Source organism: Protopterus annectens, chromosome 4.part0 (assembly GCF_019279795.1).
Source record: "Protopterus annectens isolate FY-2018-M chromosome 4.part0, PAN1.0, whole genome shotgun sequence".
Classification (NCBI taxonomy): Eukaryota; Metazoa; Chordata; order Ceratodontiformes; family Protopteridae; genus Protopterus; species Protopterus annectens.
Window position 1 is genome coordinate 1,699,898,837 of NC_056733.1, and position 23,570 is coordinate 1,699,922,406.

Here is a 23,570-nt window from a genome sequence, read left to right on the forward strand (position 1 = left end):
GTATTTGCAGTGTTGCCTTTAATAGTTTTTGTCCTGCATGTTTATCTTTGCTTATGTTTGCTAGGGCTCTTTCCCTCTGGGTCTCCACTGAAAATGGGTTGCTTACTATCAATGTAATGCAAATAGTTAATAACCTTTTCTTTTTTACAATTATTTTGTATTGTGATTGTTATTTAATATTTGTATATTTGTACATTGTCACTTTATTTTTTCTTATGTTTGCTGGGGCTTTTCCCCTCAGGTCTTCACTGAAAATGGGTTTGTTTGCAAACTCAGTTGGACTAACCCCGTTAACAAATGTGAAATAAATAAATAAAAATAAAATAATGTGGTTAAGACTGTTGCATTGGAGGTTATGCAAACACTACAATAAGGAAGTAGCTGAGTAGCACTGGAAATGTAAAGCACCTGAGAAGCATTGTAAACATTTACCACAACGCATTATAGAGAATAATGAAGTGTATATCACATGAGATCACCCATTACTAACAGCTCAAACAAAATATGCAAGAAAACGAAATATAGTAGTCCATTAAAAAAGTATTATTGTGAATTGAAATTGCTATATCTAGTGATTCCAGTATCTCACATAAAGAAACACAAAGTCATAAATTATCAGGACGTGTAGACAGAAATGAGAGCAATGCTTAAGAAAGATACCCAGACAGCTCCAATAGTAGTAGGAGCAATGGGTCTAATAGAAAGAAATCCTCAGTCAAATTTAGATATGCTACCAATAATTGTAAATCTGTATGGACTGCAACAGGAGTCATTTCTGGGAACACTGCAGGTGCTGTGAAGAGCAGCTTTGGATAACATGCAAGACTGAAACAACAACAATTTAATGAACTTTAATTATACCCTAACTTAGGAATGTACTCCATTCTGTTCATGGTATTAGAAACCCAAAAGACATGGAGAAATTAAACTGAAAGATAGTGGACTTCAGGCACAATAATGGATCCACTATGAGGACAATTAACAACATGCTACAAGCATGTCTGAACTGATTAGTGCCAGAGGGCATAATCATTCATATTTAGCTAGTACAGTTATCTCAACAGTGTCTATCTATGATCAAATGTTAGCATTAGTACTTGAAAAGCTGAATAGAATGGTGATAATGGGGGATATTATTGCCTTTAGGAAGCATGTCCTGAGGTGTCATGTAATATGGGGGTCTTACCATCACCACCTGATGAGGTACATGGAGTGATGTATACTATGAGATATCATTTCCACCTCAAAATGCATCCAGGGTGACACTTACTGACAGGATGCCGATACCATGTGCATGGTTCTCTATATAATTAGTGGTATTGTCATCTCCACCTTGAAGTACATCATAAGGTGATATGTAATGGAGGAATTCACAACTCCATCTGCTAATGAGAGCAATCACTGAATCTTCCAACAATGTTAATGCACTGCAGACAGGGTTAATGCAGACAAATGACTGCTGCCAAAGCCACAGATTAAAGCTAAATGCAAAAAATGCATTATTATTCCCTTTGGGAATGCTGACATCCCTGCTAATTACATTATAGACAGCACCCCATCTGGGTACTCATGTTGATAGCAATCTGAACTTTGGCCACCATGTATTCACAGTAGTAAAGAAATCCTTCTGTGTGGTACATCTTATAAGTAAAGGCATCACATCTAGATCTAAAGATGTTATAATTCCATTATACTCAGCCCTCTTCAAACCAATAATTGAGTACAATGCTCCCTTTTGATGTACCTCAACAGACACTAGTAACAATTGGAGAGACTACAGAGGTTTCTCACCAAGAAATTACAGGGTACACAAAACAAGTCTTGTGCAGAAAGACTGAAAGTCTTGTTCATGTAGCGTGTGTGTGTGTGTGTGTGTGTGTGTGTGTGTGTGTGTGTGTGTGTGTGTGTGTGTGTGTGTGTGTGTGTGTGTGTGTGTATACCAACAAACCTTATAGTGCAGGTATTAATTTACATATGTTGTCTTCCCCTCACAGGTGGACATTGTGGCCATGGTGCCTCAGGCTCAGGATCTAATGTCAGTGTCTCTGCAGACTTTGACCATGATGGTGGTCCTAGTGAGGCACAGGTGGGGTTGTCAAGGTCCCACACAGGCAGGTTGACAAAGGTGCTTAAAGGAGGACTGCTGCCATCAAGCCGCTGTCACATGTTCCACAGCAGGTGTCACCAGATGCATGTTTTGGGCTGTCTTGGATACACAGGCATGTAGAGAATGCAACACCAGACAAATGCTCTGGGCCTTGGATGCAACTCTTCCTGACTTACATGACGACATACGTGACCTTGTTGAGGTCACACATCAAAATACTGAGGTCATGAATAGAGAGTGGGGTGAGACCTTGGCAATCCTTGACCATGGAATGTCTGTGCTGCAGCGTGTGGTGGGAAATGGGCATCAGCCACATGGACATAGGTCAGCATCAACATCAGCTGAGAGTCTACGTGGCCATGCACCTTCACACTCCTGTAGTGGCAGTCCCACTAGCAGTACCGAAGGGTGGGCGCTGTCCACACCACAATGGAGCAGACCATGGGTGCATGTTCCTGGCTGGACCCAACAGGAACACAGATCCAGCAGACAGCAGTCACCATCGGGGAGTAGTACTCCATCTGGCCTTGGGCCTGGTGGTGCAGTGAGACCCCTGGCAGGACCAGTTCACATGTCTGTAGCCGGAGACAGTTAACTGGACACCCTGCCATGTACAGTCCACAGCTGTCCAACATACCCCTGTGTAGGACAGCCACATGGTGTGACTGTGTGTATACATACACACACATCTGTATCACAGGCAGGTCACCTCCAGACACACACAGCACCTCCACACAGCCCATCTATAGGATACATCTCCAAACACACACATTATGTCAACTGTATGGCCCAGCCTAGGACTCTGGCAAACCCACACCACACCATGTGCATATGATGATACCTGTGCCACATCCCTGTCATCCATCCCATCGATGCAGGGACATGCTGATATGAGTCTGATGCACAGGGTGAATATAGTATAGTTTATCTATGTAATACTGTGTAAGGTGCTGTCTGCTTGCATTTGTTATGGGTACATGCTGATATGAGTCCATTTGTTATGGGTACACATAAAGGTGTATGTACCGTATTAGCCATGATACATTATTACTGATAGTACCATTGACTGAATGTAGTCTGACACGTTGTATTCTGTTTGTGTTCCAGGTGCCTGTGTGTTTGCAGGCTGTGGCCTTGCAGACATTACCAACATGGAGTATGGCAGAGTGGAAATACACCAACCATTTCATAGCCAAGGTACAGCTTTATATGTACATTTACCAGGTGTGTATGCATGCAACAGTGTGTGAGGGACACTGTTGTCAGTGTGACCTTGCATACATACCCCTTGTCACAGACAGGTAGCCTTCAGACATATCACCTCATTGTTGTGTAGTACCACAGGCTGATACATACAGAACAGGTTACTGGAGTACTGTCAGTAGGTCCCTCACAAGCATAGCCATTAGATTAACCACTGTGAAGGCTGCCAGCCTAGCCCAGATAGGATTTTATTCATAATTCTATAATTTGTAAATATGAATGTTGAACTACAGACTTGTTTTTTTAAATGAAAGAATATGCTGTGAAATGTTGAACTTCAAAAAAATGTAATAACATTGTCCTCTACTGTAAAGAAAGCTAAGACAAGCATTTCATGTCTGTCCTTTGAAATTAAAATTATTTTGTGTCTGTCATTTGAAGTTAGAATTACTTCATGTCTGTCCTTTGAAGTTAAAGATTCTGAGTCATTCCGTCTGGGCTAGCACATTCTTTCTATTGTTTTAACCAAGAGTTAGATTGCTAGATTTAAACATGCAAATGCATTTTTATTGCTCTGGTTTCTGCCTAGGTGTAAAATAATGTAGATGCAGTTTCTGTTGGCCTGGGAACCCCAGGAATTTGTGAATAATGATGTAATGTTTATCAGAACTGCAATTTCAATTTAAACAGAGATATATGAGCATTTTTGTCTTGACAAGCCATCACAGCACTACCTGTTGTGTTATGTAAGTTGTCTTAGACTTGTGTTTTCTTTTAGAAATAGCTAGGAACTAGAAAGATTAGACTAAGTGTTTTTCTATGATGTCAGAACTGTACAACTGAATTATTTTAAGTATATCTCTGTGATCTCTGAACTCTTGACTAGCACAGTGTAGTAGAAAGTATTGTCTTGTGGTTTTAATTATTTATTATTAAACATTTTAGAACCTTTTAACTGTGGCTGGTTTGTGTAGAGATAATTTAAGCTCTTAAGAGTACTTGCATGCCTTTGGTAAAATTGTACAAAGCCACTCCTATAGCTTTAGCTGTGGGCTATACTACCAATTGGATAATAATATTGCACAGTAATAATTGGACACCCTTTTAAGGGCCTTTGAGTAGCTGATAGATATTAGCTAGGTGGTGGCAGTGATTTCTACTGTATAGTCTGGGTAATATGGACACAGCTGGAAAACCTGTGCCAGTCTTTCCCAGGAGTGTATGTGTGGTTGTATAAACTCTTATCTCAAAGTGTGTGTGTGTCAGCTACTTGGGCAGGGACACGAAGCACTGGTTGGACAGAGAGGGTGCTGGAGATTTTAGCTTGCTAGCTGGCTGAGATCTGGACCCTATAGCTGTGTCAGTGGGGAGCGAGTGACCAGCCCCGGACTGACTGTGATCTCTATGTGCTCTTAAGGGAAATTGCACTTTACTGTGTGTATTTGTTATCCTTTCCTCATATATGAGGCACCCTCTCTGGTGTTAGTGGTGAGGACTGAAGCTCCTTGATTGCTGGGCCAGGGCATGAGCATCACAACCACAACAGATTCACCTGTCAGCACCTGTTGCCCTTGCAATTTCTTTCCCATACACTCGACCCTGATGCAGTTCATGAGGGCATGCATAGTACTGTGTATGACAGGTTTGTGGTATGTATTCCAGAGTTCACAGGGTGGAACAGGAAGACAAAATGGTATATCATTTGCATACACACAGTAAAGACTGACACAGGGGATGTGCATACAGTAACACAAACACAGTTGCCAACAGACAGATTAGTAAACCAACATATCCACTTTAATGTACTATTGCGCTAATTACACATGATATACCCCACATAGATTATATGCGTGGGACATAACCCACTACCTCTTACAACATGTAATGTTGTAATGTACTATAGTGCTACATACACATGACATACCCCACATAGATTATTTGCATGGGACATAACCCACTACCTCTTACAACATGTAATGTTGTAAATGCTTTCATGGATGGTGAGATAACCCAACAGAAATAGCAACTCAAGTAATTTATTGCTCCTACAAGCCTGGACAAGTGATAGGGTAACAGACATTGTATCAGCATGATGTTTCAGTCAGGTATGATATCTGATGCTAGCATGTGTGTCACTACACTGGCTGTGACCTATTTGGCAACAATATCACATACATGGCCATTGTTAGGGGACACAGACAACATATAGGTTGCAAACATCTGGATATTCCTTGGATGTCTGTACAGATGACTGCTATGGCCTGTACAACAGTTTAACATGCTGCATATAAGACAGAGGCCATTAAAACGCTATATAAAGTAATGCCATTGGGAGGTGGTAAACAGGCATGGATGGTACACATATCAAAATGGTATAACCCACACAGGATATGATTATCACCCAAATACACACATACACACACATAGTTGCCAGTATGGAGATTAGAACCTCTACCTATCTAGGTTATTTCTACTACAGTGTTACACAGTTATCAGACGTGCCACAGAGCTTATATGATTTCACCTTGTCCCACCATATTTCTAAGGTGAATGACATCAGCAGCCCTTGTAAAGTAGGATGATGAGAAGTGTATGGGATGGTACACACCTCAAAATGGTATAACCCACACAGGATATGACTCTCAACCCAAATACACATACATATACATACACACACACACACACACACACACACACACAGTTGCCAGTATTGAGATTAGAACCCCTAACAGTATAGTTATTTCTACTATAGTGTAACACAATCAGATCCGCCATGGAGCTTATATGATTTCACCTTGTCCCAAGGTACTTCTGGGGTACACACACACTGACACACACACACACGCACACACACACACACACACACACACACACACACACACACACACACACACACACACACACACACACACACACACACACACCCTATCTAGTTATTTTTACTATAGTGTTACGCAGTTATCACACATGCAACAGAGCTTACTTGGCTGACAACTAGCCAAAAATGCTGATAAGGGGAATGACATCAGCAGGACTGATAAAGTAGGTCACTGGATGGGAAACTTCTCAAAATACTTCTTCCTACAAACATACATACTTACAAACACAATTATACACACACACACACACACACACACACACACACACACACACACACACACACACACACACACACATTTGCTGGATCTGAGAGTAGAACCCCTGCCTATCTAATTATTTGTAATATAGTGTTACACAGTTATCGCACATGCTACAGAGCTTACTAGGCTGACAACTGGCCAAAGGTGCTGATAAGGAGAATGACATCAGCAGAACTGATAAAGTGGGGCACTGGGAAATGTTGTGGGTGGGGATGGCCTAAAACTGTTTCACCTACAAACAAGCAAACACACACATCATCACTCTCGCACACACAACTGTCTCACACACACACACACACACACACATGCACACACACACACACACATACACACACATACACACACACACACACACACACACACACACACACACACACACACACACACACACACACACATATATACATACACACACACACCCTATCTAGTTATTTTTACTATAGTGTTACACAGTTATCGCATGTGCAACAGAGCTTACTTGGCTGACAACTGGCCAAAAATGCTGATAAGGGGAATGACATAAGCAGGACTGATAAAATAGGTCACTGGATGGGAAACTTCTCAAAATACTTCTTCCTACAAACATACACACTTACAAACACAATTATACACCCACACACACACACATTTGCTGGATCTGAGAGTAAAACCCCTGCCTATGTAGTTATTTGTACTGTAGTGTTACACATTTATCGCACATGCTACAGAGCTTACTAGGCTGACAACTGGTCAAAGGTGCTGATAAGGAGAATGACATCAGCAGAACTGATAAAGTGGGGCACTGGGAAGTGTTGTGGGTGGGAATGGCCTAAAACTGTTTCACCTACAAACAAGCAAACACACACATCCTCACTCTCGCACACACAACTGTCTCACACAGAGACACACACACACACACACACACACACACACACACACACACACACACACACACATATACACAGTTGCTAGTATTGAGATTAAGACCACTACCTATCTAGTTATTTGTACTACAGTGTTACGCAGTTATCGCATGCGCTACAGAGCTTATAGGGGTGATAGATGTCCAATGTTATTTCTAAGGTGAAAGACACCAGAAGATCTTGTGAAGTAGGGCAATGTGAAGTGTACTGAGTGGGAACAGTCTCCTAATACTTAGACCTACGGACACACACACACACACACACACACACACACACACACACACACACACACACACACACACACAGGCAGGTGATGTGATATTATAACCTCAAACTCAGTACTATTACACAATGGGGCTCACCTTTTATGCTGGCACATGCAACTGTTTACAACTAGTATGCCACTGTCTGCAGCAGGACATTACTGCATGCCATTCAGGGTATCCATGTATGTGACTCACTCTGCCTGTGTCCCCCTGTATCTCTCTCTCTCTCTCTATCACTGCCTGTCTCTCTCTTCCCCACATCTATGTGTGTGTATGCTTGACATATGTTATCTGTTGCCCATATATATGTCTGTGTATCACATGCAACAGATGCAGATATATCACATATGGGGCACCTACAGCTAGCTGAGGATAATCCTGTCTGATGTGTGTGCATACAGACAATTAAGGTGTACATAGCTGTCTGTATGCACAGACATATATACACAATACAGTCATATAGTCCGATGTGGGTTTCAACATGTCCTGTGATTCTCTAAGTGTAGGAGCATGCCCAGTGTAACCTTCTATAGTTAGAGTGGGACTCCATTTCAGAGATAAATGTACTCCAGTCTGGAGTATTGTGTGCTGTAGTCATACCTCTCAGGAGTACACAGAACTTTCCTCCGGGTACTGGCTTTGTTTAGCAGACATTTTATGACACTGCAATGTATTGTGTCATTACCTAGTGGCAGACATCCAAAGATCATCACAGTGCTTTACCAGAGTAAAACTAGTTGTATGATGCAGAGACCTATATTATGGGGCCAGCTATTTACATTCTTGCCCAACAAGGCCAGTTGTGAGGTGTGGCTACAGCCAGTTGAGTGATGACACACTGTGTAAACAATCCAGCAACGTGGTGATCTCCTGCTTGTGTGGTATCTTTCTAACCTGAGATGTCATATCCTGGTGTGGCCATACCTCTCACCTGTACATTTTTTGACAGATTGTCCAGGTGTTTGGATAGAGGTTTCATCCAGTCTACATAAGCTTGTGTTTTTATGGCAAGTTAGTTACATATAATTGAAGAGTGATGTTACAAAATAATGACAGACATTACTGTTTCAGACTACATAACCTTCAGACAATTCCCGCTACTGCAAACCCCTCACCCTACCAACTTTCTCAGTATGTAAGGGTGAAATTTACAACACATGCCTATCATTGTGCCTTTGTTCCACTTTTATTATTGCCTTTGTCCAGATGTCTTGCTGTCAGAGGTTGGGAGTTATGGGTGTGGGTACAGTGTACATTCTACTGTGCAGGCATGTCCATATATGTAAAAGCAAACATAAAAGAAATAATTATTGAAAATAACCACTGGCAACAGTACCAAAAAGCACTATATTCACAAAAGCCTTAGCACCTCAGCTACACAGCTTTCCAGAAGTCCATTATAGATGTAGTATATTCCACATAGCACTGTGACTTCCAGGTATGTCAGTGGTAGAGCAGTAGGTGTCACTGACATGCATAATAGTTGTCACTGTAGTTATCTGCACATGACCCTGTCAAAGACAGTACTGTACCTAGGGCACTACAAGACGACAGCCAGGAGAACATGCTGGCCAGATCCTGACAGTATTAATCACACATACACATAGCTCATTGACCCATCATATTGTGGACATGCAACATGTTTTCATGTGTATTGGGACAATCCTGTCAATGTGTGCTATGCTGCTATTTCCCTGCAAACATACATGTTACTACATTTCTGTGGGTATATGGGGGGGCACACCTGTCAACTGTAAACATTTGCACAGACTGTGCTGATATTCGCATTACATTTTGATTCCATTTACCATACTATTGTGACCTGTCTTTATTAGTAATGACCACAGGTCAGATTGTAATGGCATACATTTGGGTTTCAGACTTTTTACCCTTCATAGCCTTACTGCAACTGCGAGACCTGCTGTGCTATCACTGTGTGAGACTGTAGGGGGGGTAATTCAACATTGCTGCCATTTGCGGGCATTTGCCAGACATTTCTCTCTGGTTTGTTACAGCTGACTTGCTGTGTGGGTCTGAGGGGTGGGAATAGGACCCCCACACTGACATCCATGCCTCTGACCTATGACCCCCCCCCAGTTAGTTGGCCCCACACATATACTGTAGTGGGATTTCCCACCTTGGTTACTACTGCATAGTGTGGGGAGGCCACTATTGGGCAGACATTTCCTGGTGTCTCACATAGCTGTCAGTAGTCTGCTGCTATCCTAGTAGGCCACCCAATTCTCTTGCATGCATGCAGCATTACCATAGATATGCTACCAAAACATACTAATCCATTCATTTATTGTTAAGTAGACTGACTTACCTTGTGCCTGCAGCAGTTGTGAGGACTGTGCTTGAGGGCCACCTATGTTGGATGCACACAGTATACTGACTATACATGGTAAATTACAGGTAATGTGATATGTGTGTCATCCATTTTACTGTGTGTGCGAGTCATAGAGAGGTGTCAGCCCCTGGGTCCCTACAGTGTGTGTGCTATGCATTGTCTCTTTGCCAAGGCCTGAGCATACTGGGCATGCCTCTGTCTGCCTACAGGAGCAGGCTCAGGGGCCTCCTCCTCCTCTGAGTCCCTCTGTGCCTGTGGGAACCTTGGCAATGGTGGTGGGCTTTGTGGCCCTTCTCCATGCTGTTCCTGCTGTAGATGTTTCCACAGTATCATATCGTGTAGCATGGCACATACTATGAACTTGTGTGCACATGTGCCTGGAGAGTACTGCAAGGCTCCACCAGATATGTCAAGGCAGTGGAACCGTGACTTCAGCATCCCAAAAACACACTCTATAATGATCCTGGTTTGTGCGTGTGCCTCATTATGGCTTTCTTGAGTGGGTGTGTGTGCATTGCTGATGGGTGTCATCATCCACGGCTCCAGTGCATAGCCAGCATCCACCACTAGATGGCCATATGGGATGTCCCCACTGGCAAATGCCTGGTACAGCTGTGACGAATGCCAGATGTGGAGTCATGATAACTTCCAGGGCTGCCAGCACACACATTCATGATAATGCCCTGGGTATTGCACACAACCTGGTAGTTGATGGAGGGGAAGCTCTTGTGGTTTATGGAGACCCTACCCTGTTCACCGGGTGGTGCTTTGATGTGGATGTGCATGCAGTCTATAGCACCCAGTGCCTCTGGGTATTTTGCTACATGGTGGAAGAGACGCATATTGCTGGTCCTCTCCTCACAGGTATTGGGGAAGTAAATGTGCTCACCGGCATGTGGTAGGATGGCATCCAGGAACTGGTGGAGTACTCTGGATGTGGATGCCTGTGACACCCCATGCTGTTCCCGCTAGGTCTATGGAAAGTACCTGTAGCTAGTATTCTTAAGGCTACATATACCTTGGTATCCACTGGGATGGGTTCACCTCTGTTGGCTCTGGGTCTGAGTTGAGGCTGACACAGCTCAATGGTTTGCTGCAGTATGTCTCTATCCACCCTGTAGCACTCTACTATCTCCAGATCATGTAGCCTCTGGTAAATTACCCTGGGTCTGAACACTCTTCTCCTCCTCCTCAGTCTGTGATGATTGTCAGCATTATCCTCCTCACTGCCCTCAGCCTCTAGCACATACTGATGGATCAAAGCAATGGCAGCCCCTAACATTTTTTTGGTAAAAATTCCCCCGCATATGTACACCAATGGTGTAGAGTTTGTGGGAAAAAACAGACTGTAAATTGTTTCCATAGTTTATACTGTTGTGCTGAAGATGCTGCCTGCCTGTATGATTGGCTGACTATGATACATTCCACTTGCCAGCTATTTTAATTGTACTTGATTTCTTTAATTCTGCTATTTTCCTTTTTTTTCTTTTTCTCCTTCCCACTTCTGCCCCTTTTAAGACCCGGGGAGTGCTGCGTAAACCCGGTACCCAAATGTAAACAGTCCTGCTATTTCCATTTTTGTTTTTTTGTTTTGTTTTAGACTCGGTGCATGCTACGCAAACTCATTTAGCTAAGGTAAACAATAAGAAATGGCCCTCCCCTGGACATGAACATGCTCTTCATTTCATGGAATAAGTCAATACAGCTTCAGACACACCTCCTTGCTTAGCTGTGCTGAGCTAAGCTTCTCTGGGTGCCATGAAGCTCCAATTTGCTTACAGCAAGCATGACACACACCGTTTTCATGTCAGCTGCTTCTGCTGCCTACACGATCATGTTATAGCACCTAGAATATTTTTGTGATTCAGTAAATTTCCCCTCAATTGCATACTCCACTGCCTTAGTCCCTAGTTACTGCACTACGCCAGAGCCTTTCCCCTTAGTAACCACTGTTCCCTCGTATTGTTTTGATTCTGCATGTCATGGACTATAATGGCAAAATGCAGATTTCCCTTAAAAATTGTGTTTTCACATTTTTTTTTATTTTTGGCACGATCCTGTTTGCACGCCACTGCCCTATGCTTAAACGGCTGAGATTGGCCAAAAAAAAAACTTTTAATTTTAGAAAAATGAAACACTTTTCCATGCCAATGGCCATATATTTGGCCATTGGCATGCCTAAAGATTATAATACATGCTTTTATTTAAGCTGTCATGCCTTAGTTTTAATTTTTGCAGAAATGTATTCAGCTAGTAGCCGAATACATTTCTGCAACTAACACTATTATGCACAGGTGCCTGCCTGCTTGCTGAATCGCTAATTCACCTCATTTGCATGGTTTTCACCAGCAAATGAGGTAATTAGCATTATGCACTCATGTCCATGCAGGAATAGTGTAGGCAGGCTCATGCACATCAGAACAGTAGTTTACTGGATTGCTCGGCGGCCATATTCCATGCAGGAATGGCTACACTGTTCCTGCACATAGATTTCAGTTTATTGAATCCCACTGTATATCTATCTATATCTATATCTATATTTATATCTATATCTATCTATCTGTGTGTGTGCGTGTGTGCAATTTTATGTATGTATGTATCTATATTTATCTATATCTATATATTATTATTTATTTATTTATTTATTTAAATTTGTTTACCAGGAATGTCCGACTGGACGCAGGTCCATTTTCAGTAGAGGCCCGGGGAGAAAAACTCCACAAATTAAAATATTACAGACGTAGTTACAGATGAAGAATCCTAGCAATTAAAATATTACAAACATAGTTACAGATGAAGAACATAGTACATTCAGTAGATAACTACCATCTGTTCTATCCACAAAGTCATAGCAGATATTAACAATTGTTACAATAAGAAGTTACTGCCATATAATATAATAAGTAGATAGGCATGGAAGTATCAGAACTTGTTGTAATCAAAGGTAGTTTGTGGGGTGGAAGAGAGGTACAGGGCAGATGGAGTGGGAGAAGTTAGTGGTGAAAGTTTCAAGGGCATAGCCACCATGTTTTTAGGTGCGCTTTAAGTAAAGCTTTGAAGTGGGTGCATGATGTTAGAGAGGTTATTGTGGGGGGAAGGGTGTTCTATAATTTGGCTATAGTGCTGGAGAATAGTGCTTCTCCACCAGTGTTATTGGCTTTAGTAACCTGTAATTGATTTTTGTTGCTGGATCGTAGTGGTCTGGTGGTGAGATAGGGTTGGAGTAGATACTAGAATGATGGGACCTTTAGAAGATGGTTAACTAGTTTGTGGGCGAGTGTGAGTTGATACCATTGAAGGAGGTGAGGGAGTTCTAGCCAGTCTAGTTCAGTAAGTGAGAGACAGTGGTGACTGTGGTAAGATGCCCTGGTGGCAAATCTGGCAATTTTGTTGTAAGCAGGTCTCGAGTTTATTTAGATCGCATTGCTTTAGGTTGGTATATATTGCAGAGGCATAAAGTAGGGTGGAGATAAGGTGCAAATGTGCAACTGAAATCCTAGCTGCTTTGGTGATGAGTTGCTTATTTCTGTATATGTTGTAACCATTAGGGAGGATTTGCTCACTGGTAATGTGAGGTTTTAGAAAAAACCCAAATCGTTAAGCGAAAAACTTTATACACAGCAAAGCTTTTGGGCAAAACCCTTCTTCAATACTGAACACAAAACATTAAAAAGCAACATGCTTTAAATAGGAGCATACCCGGTCACATGACAGCAGCCAACATCATGTGACCGAAAAAACGAAAACAAATTAATACAACAATAAGAATATTTAAAAGTTTAAAATACAAATAACATAAAGTATGCACACTTCTAACTGTACAATTTAATTAGTTGTAACTTCATTAAAATAGGTTTAAGACTAACAGCAGATTTGTGTTTTTTCTTTTGCTAATGTGAGGTTTTAGCCAGGTTTCTGTCAGGATGATTATATCTGGGGAGTATAAGTCTATGGTGGCATGGAGTTCGCGGACTTTGTTGGCTATACTTCTGATATTTAGGCTTAGCAGAAGGAGGTCATTTGGTTTTCTACTGGCTGGGATTTGGGAGATGTGGTTGTTAGTCTGATTATTAGAAGTGGGGTTGGAGATGGGGCTACTTCATATGATCGAAAACTCATATGATCGACAAACTTTTCAGAGAGATCGAAACACCTAAAGCTGAAAACACCGAAAACTCATTTGATCGAAACTCATAACATTGACACATGAAATTCAAAGCATTATGCCCTTACCCCACTTTAGTGCGACCCTGGAGTTAGAATAAATGCCCCCCACATTCAGGGGTGTGGGGGTGAAGCCCCTCACATAACTTTTAAACATACACGTGGATACTTTTAACATAAATGACGATATTTATCTAAATAATATGGGGGACTCCACCCCCACACCCCCCAATGTGGGGGGCTGTGCCCCCCACACACCCCTAACTATTTATTCTAACTCCAGGGTCGCGCTACAGTGAGGAAAGGGCATAATGCTTTGAATTTCATGTGTCGATGTTATGAGTTTCGGTCAAATGAGTTTTCGATGTTTTGTGCTTTAGGTGTTTTGGTGTCGGTGAAATGAGTGCCAATCATATGAGCTTTCGATCATATGAAGTAGACCCATGTATGTATATGGTCAAAGATAACCGGTGGGATTCAATAAACTGAAATCTCTGTGTAGGAACACTGTAGCTGTTCCTGCACAGAATATGCTGCCAAGTGATCCAGTAAACTACTGTTCTGATGTGCATGATCCTGCCTACACTATTCCTGCATGGACACCACTGCATAATGCCATAAAACCATGCAAATGAGGTGAATTAGCGATTCAGCAAGCAGGCAGGCATCCGAGCAAGATTAGTTAGCCAAACACATTTCTGCAAAAATCAAAATGGAGGCATGATATTATCATCTTTAGGTATGCCAATGGCCAAATATATGGCCATTGGCATGGAAAAGTGTTTCATTTTTCTAAAAATAAAAGTTTATTTTTTTGGCTGATCTCAGCCAATTAAAACAGGATTGTGCTGAAAATAAAAAGAATGTGAAAACACAATTTTAAGGGGAATCTGCATTTTGCCATACAGAATCAAAACAATACCAGGGAAGAGTGGTTGCTAAGGGGAAAGGCTCTGGTGTAGTGCAGTAACTAAGGACTAAGGCAATAGTGTATGCAAATGAGGGGAAATTTACTGAATCACAAAAATATTCTATGTGCCAAACTGCACCTAACCATGAAGGTGCTATAACATGATCATGTAGGCAGGAAAAGCAGCTGACATGTAAAGGGGGTGTGTCATGCTTGCTGTAAGCACATTGGAACTCCATGGCTCCCAGATAAGCTTAGCTAAGCACAGCTAAGCAAGGCGGTGTGTCTGAGGCTGTATTGATTTATTCCATAAAATGAAGAGCATGTTCATGTCTAGGGGCCATTTCTCATTGTTTACCTTAGCTAAACGGGTTTGTGCATCACGCACCGGGTCTAAAAAAAAAAAAAAAAAACGGAAATAGCAGGACTATTTCCATTTGGGCACCTGGTTTGCGTGGTGCACCTCAGACCTTAAAAGGGGCAGAAGTGGGAAGGAGAAAAAGCAAAAAAAAAAAAAAAAAGGAAAATAGAATTAAAGCAATCAAGTACAAATTACATAGCTGGCAGGTGGAATGCATCATAGTCAGCCAATCATACAGGCAGCATCTGCAGCACAACAACAGTTTAAGCTATGGGAACACCTTACAGTCTGTTTTTTCCCGCAAACACTATACCACTGGTGTGCACATGTGGGGTAATTTTAACCAATAACATGTTAGGGGCTGCCGTTGCTTTGATCCATCAGTATGTGCTAAATGCTGTGGGCGGTGAGGAGGATAATGCTGACAACCAGCACAGACCAAGGAGGAGGAGAAGAGTGTTCAGACCCAGGGTGACCTACCAGGGGCTACATGATCTGGAGATAGTAGAGCACTGCAGGGTGAACAGAGACATACTGCAGCAAATCTTCAAGCTGTGCCAGCCTCAACTCAGATACACAGCCAACAGAGGGGAACCCATCCCAGTGAATACCAAAGTATGTGTAGCCTAAAGAATACTAGCTACAGATACTTTCCAAAGACCTACTGGGGGCATCATGGGGGTCTCACAGGCATCTGCATCCAGGGTACTCCACCATTTCCTAGATGCCATCCTATCTTATGCCAGTGAGCACATTTACTTCTCTAACACCTGTGAGGACAGAACTAGCAATATGCATCTCTTCCACCATGTAGCAGAATACCCAGTGGTACTGGATGTGATAGACTGCACGCACATCCACATCAAAGCACCACCCAGTGAACAGGGTAGGGTCTACATAAACCACAAAGGCTTCCCCTCCATCAACTGGCAGGTTGTGTGCAATGCCTAGGGCATTTTCATGAATATGTGTGCTGGCAGCCCTGGAAGCTATCATTTCTCCCACATCTCGCATTCATCACAGCTGTACCAGGCATTTGCTAGTGGTGACACCCCATATGGCCATCTGGTGGGCAGGGGTGTAGCTAGGATTTTTAAATTTGTACTCACAGCTCTCAAACTGCTACCCCCCTCCCCAGCCAAGCTACGGCCATTCTCATAATTCACGGTTTGCTCTTTTAGTGTCGATGAAGAGGCATTCGCTGTAATGCCTCTTCAGTAATATAATATAAATTCACTCAAACTCGGTTCCTTGAATTGAAAATTAACCTGAAATGTCAGTTCTTTGAAAAATGCAGCATGGTAGTTGGGGTAGAGAATTTATGCTTTTGTTTTCTGTAATTAAGGTACAGGTTTTGAGCTTGAGTAAATTACTAACCACCTGCTACCCCTAACTAGGATGTTTCATTCACACACACACCCCTACCTACCTCTTAGTGCAAGAAATATGGACAAAGCCTAAAATAAACAGGGACAGATATTAAATAATGCTCTCGTGAACATAGAAAGTTGCTAGAATAACAGGATTTGTGCTAGTATGAGAAAGTTGCTAGACTAACAGGATTTGTGCTAGTATGAATTTTTCTAAAGGACATGAAGTCTGAAACTCAAATGTCTGTCATTATTTAGCAACTTCAGCCTTCAAATGATTTTCTAGAAAATCACAAAATTTATGAGGAACAGACAAAAAATATGGGGCAAAAATCTGGACATTCTGCAAAATTTGGACAGTTGAGAGGTATGCTACCTACCTACCACACACACACACACACACACACACACACACACACACACCTCTCAACCTCTTAGAGCAACAAACTCATAAATAACACTGAGGCAAAGCCCCAAAAATAAGGACATTTTTTTTTTAAATATTGCTCTTATAAACTTAGAAAGATGTCAAAAAATTATTCAGATAAAACCAAATGACTAGATGGATAAGCGCTTTCGCATGCAATTTGGTTTTATCTGAATAAAGAAGATTTTAGGAGCTATTCTCGTGGTGTATCCTACACAGTTTTCTAAAAAAATTAAAAACTATTAATCTCACATCAGTTGCTACATAACTAGAAAGATAATAGAATAGTAGTTGGTCTTGCATTAGTACGAATTTTCTGAAAGGTATGAAATCTGAAACTCAAATGTCTGCCATTATTTTCTAACTTCAGTCTTTAACAATTTGCCACTAATTTTCCAGAAAACCGCAATTTTATGAAAAACGGACCAAAAATGTGATGCAAAAATATAAAATTGCCAGACAATACAGCTGGGAACCTGTCAAAGAAGGGACACCATTTTAATATGAGCACAGTTAACTTAGAGCAGCTGACAAAATTAGAGAATCTACATGCATTTCTGAAATAAAAGTAATGTATAACTCTGATCATTACAGTTATTTAGAAAGGTAAAGTAAACCCTCCACGTTTTCTTCCAAAATTGCTATTATGCGGAGAGATTATTAGGGGGAGAGCAACATTTTGAGCCAAAATTGGGGACAGTTGAGAGGTTTGGAGATTCCTAATTCTATAAAGTGATTTATTTGCACATACCTCTCAACCTCTTAATGCAGGAAATCTGGACAAGGCCAAATATATTGGGGGAACATACAAACAGTACTAAAAATTGACCTTGTATAAACTTAAGACAGTTGCTAGAATATCAGGTCTTGCTTTAGCATGCATTTTTCTGAAGATTATGACGTCTGAAACATAACGTCAGTCATTATTTAGTGACTTCATTCCTAAATGATTTGCCAGAAAAAGTTTTATTTTGCATTTTACAGCACGAACACCAATATATATCTGCTAAACAAAGCAATGCAGTCTCACAATGAAACTAGACTTAGCATTTAAACTTCTCTGCCCTTGAAACTCATATTCATTGAAACAGCATTGAAACCCACATTCAAAGAAAATATATTTTGCCAGTGGCAGATAAAGATTAACTTTGGGCTGTTTTCAAATCATAGGGCCCTTGCACATGAAACATACACATGCTCTTTGATACACCTTCCATCATAAAAAAGTCTACTCAAACTTCTACAGTCCACCAGTATCAGTAAATACGTACAATCTCTGAACTAGTAAAAGCCATCTACATAATTCCACATTAGAGAAATCTGTAACTAATGAAGAGGCTGCTGCTAGCAAACAACTTTATATTTCATGGTTTCATCTACAAATAATGTGCCTGTTGCCTTTGAGGAATAAATTGCCTATGTTGCATTAAAAACAATGATACGCTAGTAATATTGCAATAGGGAATGGATGGCAAACTGATAACAGGTTCATAGTTACTACTAGATATCTTTCCCAAAACAGACTACAGCATCCACCCCCCTTTACAACACAGTACAGTATCAGCAAAGCATCTACGTACTGTGGGAGAATAACCCACAGCCTTCTGCATCAAAAGCAAGTACACTATCTGTTGTGCTATTAACAGTACAAGCAGACTCCACATAAGCAGCACTAAACTTAAGTTCCCCTGCAGCTCTCAGCTCCTTGTAAAATGTTGACACTCAGCTGTATCTCTGAACTTTGCAGCACAAGAAATCTGGAAAAAGCCAACATTTATTGGGGGGGAACAAAAGCCCAAAAATCAGGGACACATTTTAAACATTGCTTGTATAAGTTTGAAAAGTTGCTAGAATAAAATGCTGTGTTATCACCATGCATGTCTTGAACCCAGAACCATATACACTATAGTCAGTGCAACATAACACTATGCTAAATCAGCAGTTTGAAAAATAGGAAGACAAACTTAATGGCTATCATTTAGATAGCTCTCAACCTCTTAGCACAAAAAACCTGGACAAACAAAGCCAATAATGAGGGAATACAAATTCAGTTCTCACTTCACACCTTAGCACAAAAAACCTGGACAAACATCAAAAACAATAATGGGAGAAATACAACTTCAGTTCTCACCATAGCTCACAACCATTAGAAAAGCAAATCTGAACAAAGTTCAGAAATGGTGGTGGTTAGGGACTTTAGGCTGTTCTTACCCTGAAGCAAAGGTACAGGGTTTGAGCCTGAACACCTATAGCCAGCAGGTGTATTATGTGGGGGCATTTTCACATACACACACAATTTGTGAATGCACTTACTTCACACACTCCACTTGTGAATGCACTTACTTCACACACTCCATTTGTGAATGCACTTACTTCACACACTCCATTTGTGAATGCATTTGTGAATGCACTTACTTCACACACTCCATTTGTGAATGCACTTACTTCACATACTCCATTTGTGAATGCACTTACTTCACACACTCCATTTGTGAATGCACTTACTTCACACACTCCATTTGTGAATGCATTTGTGAATGCACTTACTTCACACACTCCATTTGTGAATGCACTTACTTCACACACTCCATTTGTGAATGCATTTGTGAATGCACTTACTTCACAAACTCCATTTGTGAATGCACTTACTTCACACACTCCATTTGTGAATGCATTTGTGAATGCACTTACTTCACACACTCCATTTGTGAATGCATTTGTGAATGCACTTACTTCACACACTCCATTTGTGAATGCACTTACTTCACACACTCCATTTGTGAATGCACTTCACTTACTTTGATTGTTGATTACCTTCCATCCATTTGTGAATGCCCTTGCTTCCACCAACTCAGCGATAATCCATTTGCGATTGTAATCGCAATTTGATGTTTCCGCCATGAATCCATTGCTTGCCTTCCAACTCAGATTGCAAATCCATTGCTTGCCTTCCAACTCATTGTTTCCCGCTTGCAGCCAGCCGGACATGATGTGAGCTCACTTCCAACTGGCTGGTATGCTCCTTAAAGGAGCCAACACCTTTTAAATATGTACTTTTTTTTTTTCAAAAAAAGCTACCCCCCTTCTAAAAGTTGTACTGAAATCAGTACAGTGCGTATGCCTCCCGACGTCCCTGCTGATGGGGGATGCTGGCTATGGGGGAGGCCCCTGAGCCTGCTCCTGTAGGCAGATGGAAGGATGACCAGTATGCTCAGGCCTTGGTAAAGAGGCAATGCATAGCGCACACATGCTGACACTGTATGAACCCAGGAAATGACACCTCTCTCTGAATCACACAATGGATGAAACACACATCACATTACCTGTAATTTACCATGTACAGGCAGTGTACTATGTTCATCCAACACAGGTGGCCCTCGAGCACCATCCTCACAACTGCCACAGGCACAAGGTAATTCAGTCTTCTTAACAATAAATGAATGGATTACTGTGTTTTGGTAGCATATCTATGGTAATGCTGCATGCATGTAAGGGAATGGAGTGGCCTACTGGGATAACAGTAGACAACTGACAGCTATGTGGGACACCAGGAAATGTCTGCCAAATACTGGCCTCCCCCACATTATGCAGTAGTACCCAAGGTGGCAAATCCCACTGCAGTATATGCGTGGGGCCAACTAACTGGGGGTTAATAGGTCACAGGCATGGATGTCAGTGTGGGGGTCCCATACCCACCTCTCAGACCCACACAGCACATCAACGGTAGAAAATCAGAGAGAAATGTCTGGCAAAGGCCCACAAATGGCAGCAATGTTGAATTACCCCCCTACAGACTCACACAGTGCTAGCACAGCAGGTCTCGAAGTTGCAGTAAGTCTATGAAGGGTAAGAAGTCTGAAACTCAAATATATGCCATTATAATCTGACCTGTGGTCTCCACTGATATGCCTCTAGTCCCCAAGTCCGGGCACAATAGTATGATAAATGGAGCCAAAATGTAAAGCAAATATGAGCACAATCTGTGCAAATGTGTACAGTTTACAGGTATGCCCCCATATACCCACAGAAATGCAGTAACATGTATGTTTGCAGGGAAATAGCAGCACAGCACACATTGGCAGGGCTGTCCCAATACACGTGAAAACATGTTGTATGTCCACAATATGCAGGGGTCAATGAGCTATGTGTATGTGTGGTTAATGCTGTCAGGATCTGGCCAGCACGTTCTCCTGGCTGTCGTCTTGTAGTGCCCTATGTACAGTGCTTTCTTGACAGGGCCATGTGCAGATAACTGTAGTGCCAACTATTATGCATGTCAGTGACACCTACTGCTCTGTCACTGACATACCTGGAATTCACAGTGCTATGTGGAATATACTACACATATAATGGACTTCTTGAAGGTTGTGTAGATGAGGTGCTAAGGTTTTTGTGAATATAGTGCTTTTTGGTACTGTTGCCAGTGTTTATTTTCAATAATTATTTTTTTTATGTTTGCTTTTACATATAATGGACATGCCTACACAATAGAATGCACTCTATACCCACACCCATAGCTCCCAACCTCTGACAGCAAGACATGTGGACAAGGGCAGAAATAAAAGTGGAACAAAGGCACAATTATAGGCATATGTAAAAGTATAACGGTTGTGTGCAGAAGTTACCTAGGCAGTCCACGAAATATCAGTATCAAACAGTACAAACTCAAACTCAAGAATACAGTTCCTTGTCTTTTCAGACCAATTCTGCTTCACATAAATCCAAGGTTCAGCAAATATTCTTCAAATAAACACCAAGTAGAAACTGTTGACTGCAGTTTATTGTAGAAACATACGAACAGGTGAGCGCTTTCGCTTTTCAGCTTTTTCAAACCATAATGCACTCCTAAAATCATGACCATATATATGCTAACTTATAAGTAATTAATAATCACACAATTAATTCAATTTAATTTAACAATTAACTAATTAAAGTTAAAAACTAGTAAAACTTTAAAATAGTAGCATATAATCCATAAATAAATAAATAAACAGTGTACAACTTTACGATTTTACTAACTATAATAACATCAAGGCTACTTTAGTAACTATCTGTCCTTAAAAACATATATATAGCAGAAATGCATATATGTAAAAAGTGTATATATATAAAAAACAATAAATAAATATTATTCAGCAAAATGCTGCTTATAGCTCATGGTATACAAAGCACTACATTCTTTTCTTAACTTGTGTTAATATACCATAAACTAATTACTATTTAATATTTAAACCTTCTTTTCTTCAGCTTTGGTTTTATTGGAACATTATCATTCAGTCCCGGAGGACTGTGTGCTTGTAGTTTAATGATCCAATCTGCCTCTATTTCCTCAGTCCTGTTTCTAATATCTCCTGCTCTAAGTGTAGGTGTATTAATAAACATAATCATGAATCTAAATATGTGTAGGACCTGCTTTTAGAATGTGCTTAGATAGAGCATTAACTTCAGATTTAATTTTTATCTGATATATATGCTCTCTTATTCTGTTTTTAAATTTTCTATCTGTCTTACCTACATAGAATGCTTGACATTCTATGCAGGTGGCAAGATAGACCAAATGTTCTGTATTACATGTTCCATACACTGTGAAAGTATAAATCTTAGATGTTATAGGGTGTATGAACATATTAGTGGTACTAACATACTTACAGAAGTTACAGTTACCACATTTTATTGTCCCTTTAGAGCTTCTTGTTGGGGGTATTTGCATATTCGAAGAACAGAGTAGTCTATGTAAATTCTTTTTGTTTTTAAAGATATAGCTAGGTTGAGCTCCCACTATTTCTTTAATACTTGGATTTATGGTCAATATATCCCAATGTTTACTCAGTACATCTCTGATCTGATTGATGTCTTCTGTGTAATAAAGGGATACTTTTTGGTGTTTTTTATAGCTTCCTGTTTCAATTTCTGTTGTCCACTATAATAATCTATGCCTTTCCTTGAAAAATAAGGGCATGCCTGGTCATCCCTGTCTTCATGAACTTTATAAAAACTCTCTTTAATTTCTTCTCCTCTATAACCTCTTACTATTAACCTGTCATTTAAGTTAGTCAATTCTTTTTCATATTGCTCTTGTATGGGATTTAGTCTTGAAACTCTCACCTGTCCTCGTACTATATTCTTGAACACATATTTGGGATGCATACTATCTCTATTTAATAAAGTGTTTTTATAGCACGTTTTCCTGAATACTCCTGTATTGAACATTCCATCATTCAACCGTTGTAGTGAAACATCTAGGAAGGCTATACTATCATAAGAAGAAGTAATAGTAAATTTAAGGAAAGGTACTAATTCATTAACTTCTAGATAGAACTCATTTAACTCTTCTAGTGGCCCATCCCAGAGAAAGAACAAATCATCCACA